This window comes from Arachis ipaensis, chromosome B02, assembly GCF_000816755.2.
Source record: "Arachis ipaensis cultivar K30076 chromosome B02, Araip1.1, whole genome shotgun sequence".
Taxonomy (NCBI): domain Eukaryota; kingdom Viridiplantae; phylum Streptophyta; class Magnoliopsida; order Fabales; family Fabaceae; genus Arachis; species Arachis ipaensis.
Window position 1 is genome coordinate 53,121,778 of NC_029786.2, and position 16,306 is coordinate 53,138,083.

General features: G+C 35.9%; 1 long non-coding RNA gene across 2 annotated transcripts; it reads right to left on the minus strand.

Moving 5' to 3' along the window:
* On the minus strand, positions 5,300–9,117 carry LOC107628331. 2 transcript variants are annotated; one of them, XR_001617714.2, is made up of 2 exons: positions 8,638–9,117; positions 5,300–5,519 (listed from the first exon to the last, which is right to left on the minus strand). It is a non-coding gene; the product is annotated as an uncharacterized LOC107628331 (long non-coding RNA). The 2 variants fall into 2 exon arrangements; XR_002357419.1 differs by having other exon boundaries at positions 5,300–5,516; positions 8,638–8,944.

The window sequence follows — 16,306 nt, forward strand, 5'->3', positions numbered from 1 at the left end:
AGAGCTTTCTTAATTATTAGTTTATTTTCTCGCCATTTTACTTTCTTATTTCTCATTACAAAACCCAAAAAAAATATTTTCCCATAACCAATAGTATGTACACTTCCCTGTAATTCATTGAGAGACGACCCGAGGTTTGAATACTTTAGTTAATTTTATTGGGTTTGTATTTGTGACAAACAATCTAAACGTTGATTGAGGTTTAATTGTCAGTTTAGAACTATACTTGCAACGTGATATTTTTGTGAAGATCTTTACCGACATTTTTCCTCCGTCAAGTTTTTGGTACCGTTGCAGGAGACTTGAAAATGTGTGCCTTATTATTGGTTATTCTGAATATGTTTGCCTTTTTGTTTCCTTGTTAGTTGTTGCTAGCTTTAGTAGTTTAATTTCATTATTTCTTATTAGTTTTTATTTTTATTTTCTCTTGTTACTATGAATTCTCACCCCTTTGGCTATGAGTTTGGTTCAAATTATGTTGTAGGAAATGGAAGCTGCAATGAGAACATGCATCAAGGATGGGACAATCAAAGGTGGGAGGAGCCTCAAGCTTATGGACAACCATCTTGGCAACAACCACCTCCGATGCACTATGAACAAGAACCACTTTTTGATGCGTACCAAGACAATAGATATGGTGGACCTCTTTGTAACTACCAACAACCACCACTATATGCCTATGAACCCCCTCTTCAACATAGCTTTGAACCACCATACTCACAAGCCCCCTACCACCAAACACCTCCATATGATCCTAACCCTGATCCACTATACCAACCACCTTATGAGTCATATGAACCATACATAGAATCACCCCAATTCCAATATAATTACTCCTAAGAATCACCACCTCAATATACACCACCTCCAATGTATGAAAATTTTCAACCACAATATGAATTTCCTTTTCCACTACAACCCTCCATAGGAGAATGTCCATATCCATCAATCCAAGAGCACTGTGATCCTACTTATGATAGCCAAGTGGAACAAGAGCCACGGGATCATTTTAAGGAAGCAATGGATCGACTTCAAGCAACCATCCATCAAATAGAGCGAGAGGAAAGCCAAAAAGCACATGAAGCTCTCATGGCTAACAAATCTCAACTTGAGAATAAGGGACTGGAGTGTGTTGTGCAACAAGTGGAAAAGATGGAGAGTGTTGAACTACCACATCCTTATCATGATGAACCACCCTTCTATCATGAACCTTTCCTCCTAAGAAATGAACCCTCATATCCACTCCAACCTCCAATAGATGACACTCTTGGTGTTCTTCTTTAAGGGCAAAGAGAGATGCAAAGGGAGGTACTAGAATTCATGGCTACCTTGACAGAGGTAGTAAGTCGATTAGCTTCCCAATGTTTGGACATTCAAAGTACTTCAATGGCTACATGTGGAGAATCTAATGAAGAAGGTAGCATGAAGGAGAGATTAGGAACTCCGGTGGAGAATGAAGAATGTGATTTCGTACTGGAACAATTGGAAGAAGCCATAATTATTGAAGAGGAAGAAGTGGTCGAAGACTTAGGAGATGCTGAACCTCCATGTGAATCTAGAGTTGTAGAGTATTCCTCTAAGAAGCTTGAAATTAATGTTGAGGAGGGTCTGCACAACATCCAAGGCATATTCCCTATGAAGAATTGGACGGAATAGATCAAGAGGTAAGTTCCCTTAGTAATGATGATCATGAATCAAGCCCTCCTAGTAATAAATCTGCATCCACAAGTGAAATCCTTGAGTTAGAAGAGCCTTCTCCCGATGAAATTGAAAGCAACGTTGAAGTAGATTTCTCTCAACCTCATATTTATGATTTGAGTGATGGAAAAGAGTTGGATGAATTCAGTGAGGAAGAGCTTGAAGATGAAAAATCTTTTCAAAAGGTGGAAGTCCTTTGACAAGGTTGGACAGGAGTTGAATATGCTTTATCAAGATCATTGGAAACTTCTCTACCTAGGTTGCCATATACTCCTTTATTTGAGGGGTAAAACTTATCTCTATTAGCTTTATTGTCCCACTTGAGTATGGTATTCTTGAAACAGATGGCCAACTTAGGAGACTTTGTGGAATTAAGCGTAAGAGAAGGACTAGTGGTTAGAGTTGCAAATTAAGACTCATCAAGGTTAAGATTTCAAAAGCTAGATGCAAGGGTTGGAGTAGTGATCAATTGGTTGGATCTAAGAGAAGAGTTTGGTACTTCATTGAGAATTCAGATTGCTTGCCACCCGGTTGGAACAATGATGATCCACTTAAAGACAGGTGTAGAAACAACATTTGGGATCTCGGTATACAAGAGGATCAATTTTGGGAGCTCAAAGCTTGTGAAGAACGTCATCAAGGCTTGGTGAATTCATTTGGAAATGTTAGAGCTTATTGGAAGTCCAAGCGGTGGTGGAAGTTTAAAGATGAGTTCAAGCACAAGCCACCAAGACAAGGAGCTCACCAAATGTCCAACTTAAGGACTTTAACTAAAAGTGCTATGTGGGAGACACCCCACCATGGTAAATTCTTCCTATTTTATCTTTTATTTATATTGGTAATAAGTTGAATTTTCAATTCTAGTTAGGTTTATTCAGTTTAAGTTGTGGTTTTACTTGTTTAATAATGTTTGGCATTAATTTCATAACTTGTTTGTTAAAAAAAAAAGTGTTCCACGCGTGCGCGTGGCCGACGCACATGCGTTATATTGGATGTTGCTCTTTGGTTCATTTTTTCTGAGAGTTGTGCGGGAACTGTGCGGGTGGGGTGCCAGGCGCACAACCCAAACCACGCGTACGTGTCAGCGATGCGTACGCGTCATTTGCAATTTTGGCTTCCCACGCGTAGGCATGGACGACGCTTATGCGTCACTCCTTCAACCTTCTACCCACGCGTGCGCATGGGCGATGCTTACGCGTCGCTTCCTGTTTACCATTCTTCATCTTTTTTCTCTCATTTCTTATTCTTTCCTTCTCCTTTCCCACTTTCTTCTCCTCCCTTCTCATCCTTATTCTCTTTCTTTGTTTTATTTATTACATTTGCATACTCGCATTCATGGTATTTTAACTTTGTTGTTTCTTCTCCTTTTCTTTTCTATATTTGTTGTTTTCACATTGGTGTTAAAATTTTCTTACTCAACTGTTGCATATTTCCTGCATTATTTTGGGTGCTTCTTGACTTGGTTGATATTTAGTTGATATGCCCTCTGCTTACATTGTCTTCTCACTTACATGTTGTAGCTACCATGTAGTTGAGAACCTCATTACTATTTGGCATTAGCCCACCTATATTTTATTTGTTTGCATATCTTTATTTGTGGGTTATTCTTCTTCCTCTTTCTCTTCTTTCAGGATGGCCACCAAGAAGGGAAACGGAATGCTTCTAAATAGGGCGAGCAAACAAGTCCCGCCGCACACTCTTTGGAGAAAGAGCATCAGTTGTAGCAACCCGTCCACTTGCACATCTTTGCATACACCGAGGACGGTGCAATCTTTAAGTGTGGGGAGGTCGATACCGACTTCCGTGGGTTAGTTACTTTCTTTTCAACACCAATGTTTAATTTTCTTTGTTAATGATTTGTTGCATTGCATAATAGATTGCATGGTCAGTTAGTTGCTTGCATTTAGCTTCTACTTGGTTGAAGTAATATTTTCTTTTTCAAGAAACTTTTTAGAGCATTTCACTAATTTGAATTAAAATTTTCGAACTTGCTTGAAGAAATTTATTTTGAAATATGGTTTAGAGCTCGAACACACAAACCTAGTAAGATTTTTGAACATATTTGTTTGGTTTCATTTTATCAACTAATATTCTGTTTTGGTGTGTGTTGTTCTCTCTAAAATTGTGATATTTGTCTTGCTTGATTCTATATTTCCATTGATTGATGTATGCATGCACTTATGTGATTCAGGCCTTTGTTTCACTATAGCTCACATACCCATATGGCCTTACCCTTTTCATTATCCTTTGCAAACCAATGTTGAGCCTTTTTTAACCCTATTTATTCTTTACTTTGGCTCATAACTAACTCTAAGTAGAAAATAAATAATGTCCTTAATTTGAATCCTTGGTTAGCTTAGACTAGTGAAAGTGTTCATGAATTAAGTGTGGGAAAATTGGGTATGGTAAGTTGGTAACATTTGGTTTGGAAATTGGATATGTTATACTTTTTGTAAAAATGTGAAAAGAATATTGACATATTTATGCATTCAATACCTTAATCATATGCATTGAGAAAAACAAAAGAAAAGAAAAATAAAAAGATAAAAAGGAAAAAAAAAGAGGAAAAAAAAAGAAAAAAAAAGAGCAAATAATAAAATTGGACAAAATGCCCCAAAGTAAATAGTGATAGCAATGCATATGTACTGTACTCAAAATCGGATGCATGAATATGTGGTAAACACAGTTAATGGATAGTTAGATTTTGTATTCTGATTACATGGATTGTCTTAAGTTAGGTGGGAAGTTTGGGTTAATCAAGGATTCAGATCTTTGTCCACTTGACCAAATACAATCCTACTTTGACCCTAACCCCATTACAACCCTTGGAAAGACCTCTTGATATGTGTATTTCTGCATTAAATTTTTGTTGATTGGTAGAAGAAGAGCAAGCACTACAAAAAAAGGCCTATAGTCATGGTAAAAAAATGTGATCATAGCTAGTAAAAAGGGTGAACATAGATCTATGGTCACAGTTTTGGACCTATGGTCACGGTTTTTTACCGTGACCTATTCTCTCGGGGCCATAGGTCTATGGTCATGATTTTTTTATCTATGGTCACGGTTTCTATAGTCATGGTATCAATTTTCAAAATCTGACACTTTAGGCCACGTTTTTTTACCGTGACCATAGGTTAATCTATGGTCACACGTGGAAACCATGACCATAGCCTTATCTATGGTCACGGTTTCTACCGTGACCATAGCCTCTATGGTCACCCCTCTTTAAAACCGTGACCATAGCCTCTATGGTCACCCCACCTCAAAATCGTGATCATAGCCTTATCTATGATCACGGTTTTTGCCATGGCCATAGCTTCTATGGTCACCCCCATCTCAAAACCGTGGCCATAGCCTTATCTATGGTCACGGTAAAAAACCGTGATCATAGGTTATCTATGGTCACTCCTTCTTAAAATCGTGACCATAGCCTTATCTATGGTCACGGTAAAAAACCGTGACCATAGGTTATCTATGGTCACCCTATTTTAAAAACGGTGACTATAGCCTGTTGTTGTTTATGGGATTTTTTTTTTAAATTATAATCACATCCCAAAATAATGATAATCACAAAATAAATCTAAAAATAAAAAACTCAAGAAATCTAAATCATAAAAGTTTCATTATAAGATAGATATGTTTAATTTTTACTCTAAACAACACAAATCAAAATAGAGTGTAATTTATCCAATTACATATAATACCTCAAAAAGTACAGAACACATCAAAATATTACATTTACATAACTAAGGTCATTGTAAGACTCATCCCATGTCATATATGTATGGAACATATTTTCTTCATCACATCATGTCTTCCTGCTAGCAAAATAAATAAACATGTTAGAACAGAGCAAAAATGCTTTTCATGATGCAGTACATATGCAGCAAACTAAGGCTATAAAATAAACTATGCTTATTTAGTTTCTTGCTATTGGAACTTTGCAAGTTATACTTGCTGCAGTAACTCATTGAGTTTTTTCATTTGTCAAAATAAATAAATAATAAAAAAGAACTCATTTCTATTATTAATACAGCAAAAGATAAAATAAAGGAGTTTTAAACCTTTTTCTTACTTGATTTTGCATTTAGTTAGTAAGTAAGCTGCTGAAATAAGGTTTTCATATATGACTAATTCGTGTATTGAAACTAAGTTACTAGTAGTATAAGTGAACAAATTAAGAAACATAAGCAATATGATTTGGATTGAAGAACATAGAAATTAGAAGGTGAATGAAAATTCTTGAATGATTAAACCTAATAATGCAAATATCTGAACTTACTAAATAAGATCTAATAAGTCAATTATAGTGACAATTTAGCTACTATATACACACTTACTACCTAAATAAATAGAAGATCAAATTATTTTATATGACAAGAATGATATAAACTTACTGCTTAGTTCCTTTATTTTGAGATACTATTTAAAGTTGTTATACACTGTGCCACAACAATTAATCAACTCCTTTTGTCTTTACCAGTCCAAAAAAATAATCTTGTATACAAAACAAAACAAAAAAATCAAAGGACGGTAAAGAACATTTAAAAGTAGGTAAATAAAATAATCAATTAATAAATATTAATCCTGAATTAATATAAAATACAAGATAATTTCTATTTTAAACTTCTTGAAAATAATCAATCTTAAAATGAGACATAATCAAGCATGTTCTGGAAAATATATGCAATTTAACAATTGAAGATTTTACATATCAATAATTAGAAAATATTTTGGAAAACACAAACCTATTTGAAAAATCAAAGAAAATAGATACAAAAATCCTTAAATAATCTAAAATTATTATGTTAACGAAATCGAAGTATATAAATAATCTTACTATAATAATTGATAGCTAATATGTTGAGATATCATTGCTCCTTACCTTATATATGAGCAGGATAAAAAAAGGTTTATACCCGAAACACTATATATGAATATATTTCTTCTTTGAACAAATTATGTATATCATCATTATAGAATAAACCATATAATTGATTTTCATGACTAGAAAAAGTTTTCTCAATGTTAGTTCTGCAGTTTATATATACTTACTTAAGATGGAAGGTAACAATAATGCATGAAAAGTAAAATGAAAGAAGTTATCTGTTTTAAAACATATTTATATATGAAAAGACAATTTTATTAGAGTATTTAAGATCCTATAATAAGGGATATAGCTAGTTCTTTTAATCCCCATTTTTTCATTCTCAAAAGTCAAATTTAAGACTATTGATTAAGGAAAAAGAGTATCTGATGAATACTAGTTAATTAAGATACTAGATCTCTTCTCTCTGCAGCTCTGTCTTCGGATGAACACAGCATATGGCTTAGCTTTATTAATCTTATAAAGCTTGTTAGAAGTTGTTAATTAGAAATGTAACAAGGCTATCGATATATAAGATTTTGGTCATGCATAATCATCAATAATATTATTATGATAAATCATGTACTAATTATCAGCATGGTTATTAATTAAAATGAAAATGAATTAAATGAAGTATGGTTGAAAGTTGAAACCTTGTGTTTGCATATTCATAAAGTTTTGCAGTGTTGGAGAATATAACAAGACCAACTTCTACATCGCAGAAGATAGCAAGCTCCTTAGTTTTATTCTATTTTATAACTCAAAACATTCAAATAGATACTTACTATAGATGATAAAAAATACATAATCCACAAACTGATGCAAATTATTTAACTCTCACAATGTCTAAATTCCTTCAGATTAACCAGTAACTTTTTCAATCACTCCCACCCAAAGCATCCTAAACTAGAAGACATGCCCTGATTGTAAAGGAAATTAAAATTTTTCCATATTTCTCAAAAGCTTTTTCACCAAACATCTGCATCATAGCATTCATTTGAAGCAGTAAGAATAGGGTAGCATAGCATTCATTTGAAGCACTAAGAATAGAGTAGATGATACCAAGACACACATTTCACATGGAAAACATTAAACAATTACATGATCCTAAATAGAATGAAGTACTAAATTAGCAAATTAGAAAACTTATATACTAAAACTATAAAAATCAACCGCATTTAAAAGGAGAATGTAATGAGAGACAAGCATGAATGCATCATACATAATATTCCTCTAAAATAACTAGACATATTAATAGAAGCAGCAGCAGTAGTGCTACAATAGATTACAAGCATATGCCCCTAGCTAATAAATGAACAAATTACAAGCCCTAAAAATTGAAAGTTAAAAGTCAAACTTGCATTCCATTTATTATGCTTCGATTTCAGGGTATCCCTATATGTATTAGTACACTTTCAATTAGAATAATAGGATATGATATATAGCTAAAGAGAAACCCTAAAGGGACTCTCCGAATGCAGATCAATGCTCATTAGAATTGAAATTATGAGATCAAATTGAAAAAACTTAGCTAATTGTAAAAACTAAACTAATTAAATTCTTGTGGTTTCTTTGCAGACATAGGGATAAAAAGCCTATCAGACAAGTCTCTTATAAGTATTTATTCATATAATAATAAAAAATATATAAAAATGCATAGCTTGATTAAAAAAATGTGTTGGAAAATCATTCATGAAGAGTCTAGCAAAAATTGCTGTCAACAAACAAGACTATGGAACGCCGAAGAAGTCTGTAATATATTCCAACATGAAAGAGTAAGAAAATCATGCTTTAATGGTTTTGTCTTCAAGATAAGTGTATGTATGTATGTATCAAAATATTACTTACAGAGTACTAACATTGTATTGCAATGCTGATCTATTTTGCAGGATAAAATTCATGAAGTTGAAAAGCATGATTGTAGATATGATTCAAATTACAATAGATCTACCTATAATCATTATTACATTAAGAAAGATGCCAAAGTTAAGGTTGCATGCTTTAAGAGGAAATATCAACACGGATCTTGAACGCAACAGAGTGTTTGTAGAAAAGAAAAAAAAGAAACTTACTTGGAATACTCAATGGAGTGAGTGAATGCTGACACGAAGAGCTTTGAGGGCTTTGTACACCAGGCCCGTGAAGCTGGTGATTCGCAGATTTAGGGAGAGCTTTGAGGCTTCCACAATGATGACACGAACGGCGACGGGTTTGAGGCTTCGAGACAAGCTCCAGGATGACCCAACGGACGCCAATGACGGACGGTGGGCAAAGCGGAGCTGATGCCCAGCTTCACGGGTTGGAGCAAGATGACAACGGACAGTGGGCTTCGAAGCTGGTGACCGGCGACTAGGTTTTGCACGACGAGAGAGGGGAGGAGGGTGCGTGGCTGGGCAGAAAAGAAGGCTTGGCCAGTTCTCTTATTTTTTTTTAACGCTAACTTAGGAACTTACGAGCTGAAGGATTGGGGAAATTTGGGGAGAACTTACGAGGGAATGGGGAAAGTTGGGGGGATGAGGGATTTTGGTTGGGGGGAGGGAGGGTGTTTGCATGACGTCGTTTGGATAAAAAAAATGTGAATTTTTAAAAGGAAGAGAAACGACGCCGTTTTGGACAAGGTACTCTATGGTCACCCTTTTTTAAAAAACCGTGACCATAGACCCTGTTTGGTCACCGTAAAAAATCGTGACTATAGACCCCTTTAGGTCACCCCCCAAACCGTGACCATAGATCCTTTTAGGCCACCCCCCAAAACCGTGACCATAAACCACTTTAGGCCACCTCCCAAAACCGTGACCATAGACCCTTTTTGGTCACTGTAAAAAACCGTCACCATAGACCCCTTTAGGTCACCACCAAAACCGTGACCATAGACCCTTTTAGGCCACCTTTTTTTAAAAAATCGTGACCATAGGTACCCTATGGTCACCCTTTTTCTAAAAACCATGACCAAAAAAACCGTGACCATAGACCCAAAATGTTGTAGTGAAGTCTTAGAAAGCAAGATTAGTAGAGAATTGAGAGAATCGAACCTTAAACACTAGAGTGATCAGAGTGTATACACTTCCGGTGAGGGTTTGATGATCGATTCTTTGTTTCCGGCTTTCACGAGCTTCCTTCTTGCAAGTCTATTTGTACTTCATTTTATGATTTGAATTAGTGGAATCCAGTCCATATTCGTTTTTACAAGATTTATTTACTTTTAACCAAGTAGGTAAAAGTATTTTTCATTTCATTGCATTCATATAGATAGGTTGCATTTCATAATTTCTACCATTCCTCTTCACCTCCTTTATAGCTTCTCTTGAGCTTAGCCTGATGACATGCTAATGTTTAAGTGTGGGGAGATTGATAAAACACTATTTTATGGTTTATTTTATATTGAATTGAGTGGATTTTATCCATTACTCTTACACTTATGCATATAATTCGCATGTTTTATATTTTTCTTCCTAATTTTGTGCTATGATTGAAAACATGCTTCTTTGGCCTTAAATTTGCTAATTTTAATCCTCTCTTATTACCATTTGATACCGTGATATGTTTGTTAAGTGTTTTCAAGGTTTATAGGGCAGAAATGGCTTAGAGGATGGAAAAGAAGCATGCAAAAGTGGAAGGAACACAAAAAATTAAGTATTTCAGAATCTGGTAGCGATGCTCACGCGTGGACGACGCGTACGCGTGACTGGTCCAGCATACATATGACGTGCATGCGTGGCTGACGCCTACGCGTGGCCAGTGCTGAGTTCAAGCGACGCGTACGGGTGGGCCACGTGTACGCATGACAGAGCGTCACGTGCTGCAATTGCAGAAAACGCTAGCGCCGATTTCTGGGCTGCTTTAGAGACTGCAGATTGAGGCTGGAAGGCATCAATCATTTATACTTTTATTCACACACTTTAGGGTTTAGATGTAGAATTCTAGAGGGGGAGAGCCTCTCTCCACTCTCTAGGTTTAGGGTTTCTTCTTCTAATTTCAACTTAGGTTCAGGTTCAATCTTCCTTTAATTTAGTTTTCTCTTGCTTTTATTTGTTTAAGCACTTTAGTTCATCTTCTTCTCTTGTTAATTTCCCTTTTTCGCCATTTTTATGTTTATGAGCTCTTGTTACGTTTGATTTCTTTTAATGCAATTTATGTTCTCTGTGTTTATTGTTGCTCTCTTTGATTGTTAGTCATTGATGCTTGCAATTGGTTGTTTAGATTTAATATTCCTTGTTAATTTTCTATTTTTTCATTTTGTACCTTCCAAGTGTTTGATAAAATGTTTGGTTGGATTTTAATTTAAATTTTTACGCTCTTGACTTGGATTGATTATTTAGAGACTCTTGAGTTAGTAAAAGTCTTTTGTTGATTGGTAATTGAACATTGCCGGTTAGCTTGAACTTCACCAAAGCTAGTCTCTCACTATAAATTGACTAGGACTTGTGAACTCAAGTTGATTGTATGCACTTAACCTTCCTCCATTGTTTAGAGGTTAACTAAGTGAAGGCAATTCACATTTACCATCACAATTGACGATGATAATGAGGATAGGAATTCTTAATTTCTTTCCTTGCTAAGAGCTTTCTTAATTATTAGTTTATTTTCTCGCCATTTTACTTTCTTGTTTCTCATTACAAAACCCAAAAAAATATTTTCCCATAACCAATAGTAAGTAAACTTCCCTGCAATTCTTTGAGAGATGACCCGAGGTTTGAATACTTCGGTTAATTTTATTGGGTTTGTATTTGTGACAAACAATCTAAATGTTGATTGAGGTTTAATTTTCAGTTTAGAACTATACTTGCAACGTGATATTTTTGTGAAAATCTTTACTGACATTTTTCCTCTGTCAGTTAGGTAGCCATAAAAGATACTTGACCTCTCTTATGAATCCGGCTTCCAATAATGCTTCCATCTATTCTTCCACGATCTGTGTCCTTTCAGACCCAAGTTTTCGATGCTTTTGCTGAATAGGTCTAGAACTAAGGTAGACAGTGAGTTTATGAAACATCAAGTCGGGATCTGTACCAAGCATATCGGAGGCTTTCCAAGCGAAGAGATTGGAGTATCTTCATAGGAGGTCAATGAGTTGTGCTTTCAGTCCTTTTTCCAGGTTAGCCCTTATATTCATTGTCTTTTTAGGATGATCTCCAATTTGCACTTTTTTTACCTTTTCTCCAGGTTGGGGTCGTAGCTCTTCCCGAGTTTGAATGCCACCGAACTTGATAGTGTTGACTACTTTTCCTCCTGAGCTGCCTTTTAAATTAAGGCTTTCATTATAACACTTTCGTGCCAATTTTTGTTCTCCCTTTATGGTGACAATTTCTTCTGAAATGGAAAACTTCATACACAAATGAGGTGTAGAGACAACTGCTGCAAGTCGGTTTAAAGTGCTCAGACCTATTAGGACATTGTATGCTGACATGACGTCAATCACAATATAGTCAATGCTTAACGTCTTTGACTTTGTGCCCTTTCCAAAGGTAGTGTATAGGGAGATAAATCCAAAAGGTTGGATCGACGTGTCCCTCATCCTGAAATGGTTGTCTGGTATGCCTTTAGATCCTTTCCTTCTAACCCGAGTTTGTCAAAAACGGGCATAAACAATATGTCTACCAAACTCCCTTGATCAACCAGAGTTCTATGGAGATTTGCATTGGCGAGAATTATTGTTATTACCACTAGGTCATCGTGGCCAGGTGTCACTCCTTGAGCATCTTCTTTGGTGAACGAGATGGTTGGTAAATCAGGAGTTCTATTATCTTCTCTGACCTGATACACCTCTTTAAGATGCCTTTTCCGTGAAGATTTTAAGATTTCCCCTTTAGAAAACCCTCAATTTATCATATGTATGTGTTGTTCTAGAGTTTGAGGTTGACTTTCTTGCCAACCTCCGTCTTCATCTCTTTTCCTCGTCTGATTACTCAGCCAAGTAGTTGTCTTGTTGACCTTCCCTGGCCAACTTCTCAATGACATTCTTTAAAGCATAGCAATCGTTGGTAGAATGTCTGTAAAGTTTGTGGTACTCACAGTATTCTATTCGACTTCCTGCCTTTTTGTGTTTGATAGGGGGATGAGGTGGAAGCTTATCAGTGTGGCATATTTTTCTGTAGATTTCTACAAGAGAAACTCGAAGTGGGGTATAGTTATGATACCTCCAAAATTTTTCTGAGTTGTACTCTTCTTTTTTTTTTAGTTTCTTTCTCCTTTTTTCGAGGTAGGTAAGGCAGGCTGGGCCTCAGGAGAGGTTCTTTAAGTCGGAAATTTTCCTCCATATTGATGTAATTCTTTGTCTGCTCTTGTACTTCATAAAAGAGGTCGGGTGTCGCTTGGAAATGAATTGGAAAAACGGTCCTTCTTTAAGGCCATTAACCAAACCCATTATCACTGCTTCAGTAGGTAAGTTTTGCATTTTCAAGCAGGCTTTGTTGAATCTTTCCATATAATCTCAGAGTGTCTCTCCAACTTCTTGTTTAACCCCTAGCAAGTTTGGAGCATGCTTCACTTTATCTTTCTAAATTGAAAATCTGGTAAGGAACTTCCTTGCCAGGTCATCAAAGCAAGTCACCGACCTGGGAGGCAAGTTATAAAATCACTTCATTGCGGTTTTGGTTAATATTGTCAGGAAGACTTTACAACGAGTTGCATCAGAGGCATCGGCTAGGTACACCCGACTTTTGAAATTGCTGAGATGGTGCATCGGATCGGTCGTTCCGTAATAGAGATCCATGTCGAAAGTTTTAAAATTCCTGGGAACTCTAGCTCGCATGATCTCTTCAACAAATGGATCCTCTCCTTCTAAAGGACTTTCCTCCCGATCTACCCGATTGCTCCATCTTCAAGAGGTCGGCCTCCCACTTTAAGAGCTTTTCCTTTAGCTCTTTTCATCGCCATACCTACCTTCGTAATTCCCGTTCTGCTTCTCATTGTCGTTCAGCTTCCAGTTCGAGTTGTTCTAGTCGCCCACGGTAACTGTGAACTAACCTTAGTATTTATGTTAGATGGGGTGGTTCATCGTCCTCGGGTGAGTGAACCTCTGAATGAATTTGTCGTGGTTGAGGATTTTTCGATGTTCCTTTTCTGTAAGGGGGCATTCGTTCTTTTCCGAGGTGGAGGTAATAATGCTAGCATCAAGTCGTCATGGTGGTGCTCTGGTTCAGACTCTGATGCCGTATGACCGTCTTCGTATTGATTGTCCTCCATTATCAAGGGTTGAGCTCCAAGTGTCCAGCAACGGCGCCAATATTCCGTGGGTTACCAGAAACGGTGATTTGGACCTGAACGTGAGGTCTAGACTCCTTTTGAGGCAGCATCCAACTTTACAGATGCTGAGGTGCCACCATCCGAGTTCCTCGTGAGGAGGTGGGGGTGGTACCTATAAGAGACTCCCATGCTTAAGTTAGCAAGGGCTTTAAGCAAGTTTTTAGTAAATTGAGACTTGAATATACTTGAAGAATGTCAGTGTATTTATAGTAAAATAGATAACCACCTTTTTGGAGTACTTATACCTTTGTTGGTGGATAACCGTACTCTTTATCTTGGGAGTTTGTTGGGATCTATCTTCTAGATAAGATAGAGATAGTATCAGAGATTTAGGGAGGCAGTTACTCATTCAGATAAGTAAGAATGGACCTTCTTATCATGACCGACCTCTTAAGAAATCAGGCAAGTGAAAGAGGCCATCTTTTTTTGGTGGGACTTTTATCCTTATTGGGGCTAACTTTGTTTTTGGGTCAGTATATGAACAATTTTCTTTTTATATCATTTAACTTTATTTTTAATTATTTTAATTATATTTTTCACTATATACAATTATTAATATAAATATATTTTATTCAACCTTTACAAATTAAAAATTTTTTGTTGCTTAACACGCCAAGGACTAATTCGTCACAGATCTGAGCTCTATTTAAGGAGTTAAACCCCAAAATGGTCCCTAAAATTGGCGTCGTGCATTAAAATCATCCCTGGGATTCCAATTGCACTAATTACGTCCCTGAGATTGAGAAAAGTGCACCATATTAGTCCCTGACCCATTTTTCATTAACGACGTGATGACATGGCTTGATGACGTGGACGGTAAGTGACACATGTCACGCCATGATTTGGCCACGTGTAATGATATGATGATGTGGTGACCAGTGACACGTGGCATGCTGATGTGGATAGTTGTGCCACGTGTCACAATGTTATTTGGCCACGTTTCTGTTTGTGCCACGTGTCGCAACAGTATTCGTCCACGTGTCATCCATTATGTCATTGTTGTGGATGCACAAAATTAGTCCCTTACTTTGCATTAAGTGACTCATTTTAGTCCCTGAAATTGAATGTTGTGCACCAAACTAGTCCCTTCACTAATTTTTTCTCATTTTTTTTAAATTTAAAATTTTCAATATCTTAGATGCACTAATTTTAATTCTATTTTTTCACATATTGTTTAAATACAAGTGCTTTCATAAAAATTTTTAAGATTTTAGTTTTAATTATATAATTTTTTTAATAATTTAACATTGGTAAATTTTGTAATATATAAGTATGTTATTATAAAAAAATAATTATATGATTGATTAGACACATTTTTTTCATAAAAAAACGTGCTTTTAACAAGAAATCAATCATTAAAATATACTTTTTTTTTATTCTTATGAAATACACATTTTCGTTATGTGTAAATGAGCTAGATTGAAGGTACTTCAAGCACTCTCACTATCATCTCCAACCTCTGCAGTTTAGATGAAAGAGGTCGGAGATGGTAACAAGGGAAGCTTGAAATGCCCTCACGTCAACTACAAGACGGCAGTTAGGGGTATCCGCAAGAGAAAAAAATATTTTATAAAAGCACTAAAAGAGGTCGGAGATAGTAGTGAAGGTGCTTGAAATGCCTTCACGTCAACTCCAAGTCGGCGGTTAGGGTATTCGCAAGAGAAAAAATATTTTATAAAAACACTTTTATTTGAATAACATGTGAAAAAATAGAATTGAAATTAATGCATTTAAAAATATTGAGAATTTTGAATTTATAGAAAAAAAATGAGAAAAAATTGGTGAAGGGACTAGTTTGGTGCACGACATTCAACTTCAGGGACTAAAATGAGTCACTTAATGCAAAGTGAGGGACTAATTTGGTGCATCTATAATGATGACATAATGGATGACACGCAGACGAATACTGTTGTGACACGTGGCACAAACGAACATGTAGCCAAATAACATTGTGACACGTGGCACAACCATCCATGTCAGCATGCCACGTGTCACTGGTCACCATATCACCATATCATTATACGTGGCCATATCATAGAGTCACATGTGTCACTTACCGTCTACGTCATCCAACCATGTCATCACATCGTTAAGGAAAAATGGGTCAGGGACTAATATAGTGCACTTTTCTCAATCTCAGGGACGTAATTGGTGCAATTGGAATCTCAGGGACGATTTTAGTGCACTACGCCAATCTCAGAGACCATTTTGGGGTTTAAACCTCTGTTTAAGAGTGTATCGTTGGCCAATAAATTACTATATGCACAAAACAGAATTCAATACTTCCGATACTTAGTTAAATAGACAAGTGATTTAACTTAAATTGATTTTTCTAATCATTATATTCTATTCATCCCACCATGATAAAAAAAAATAATGAAAAAAATTGTATACTTACCACTTATAAACTTTAACACAATTATTTATGTTGTTTTTTATTTTAAAATAAAAAAAATCATATTTATTTATTTAATTTATTTTTTTTAATTTTTATCA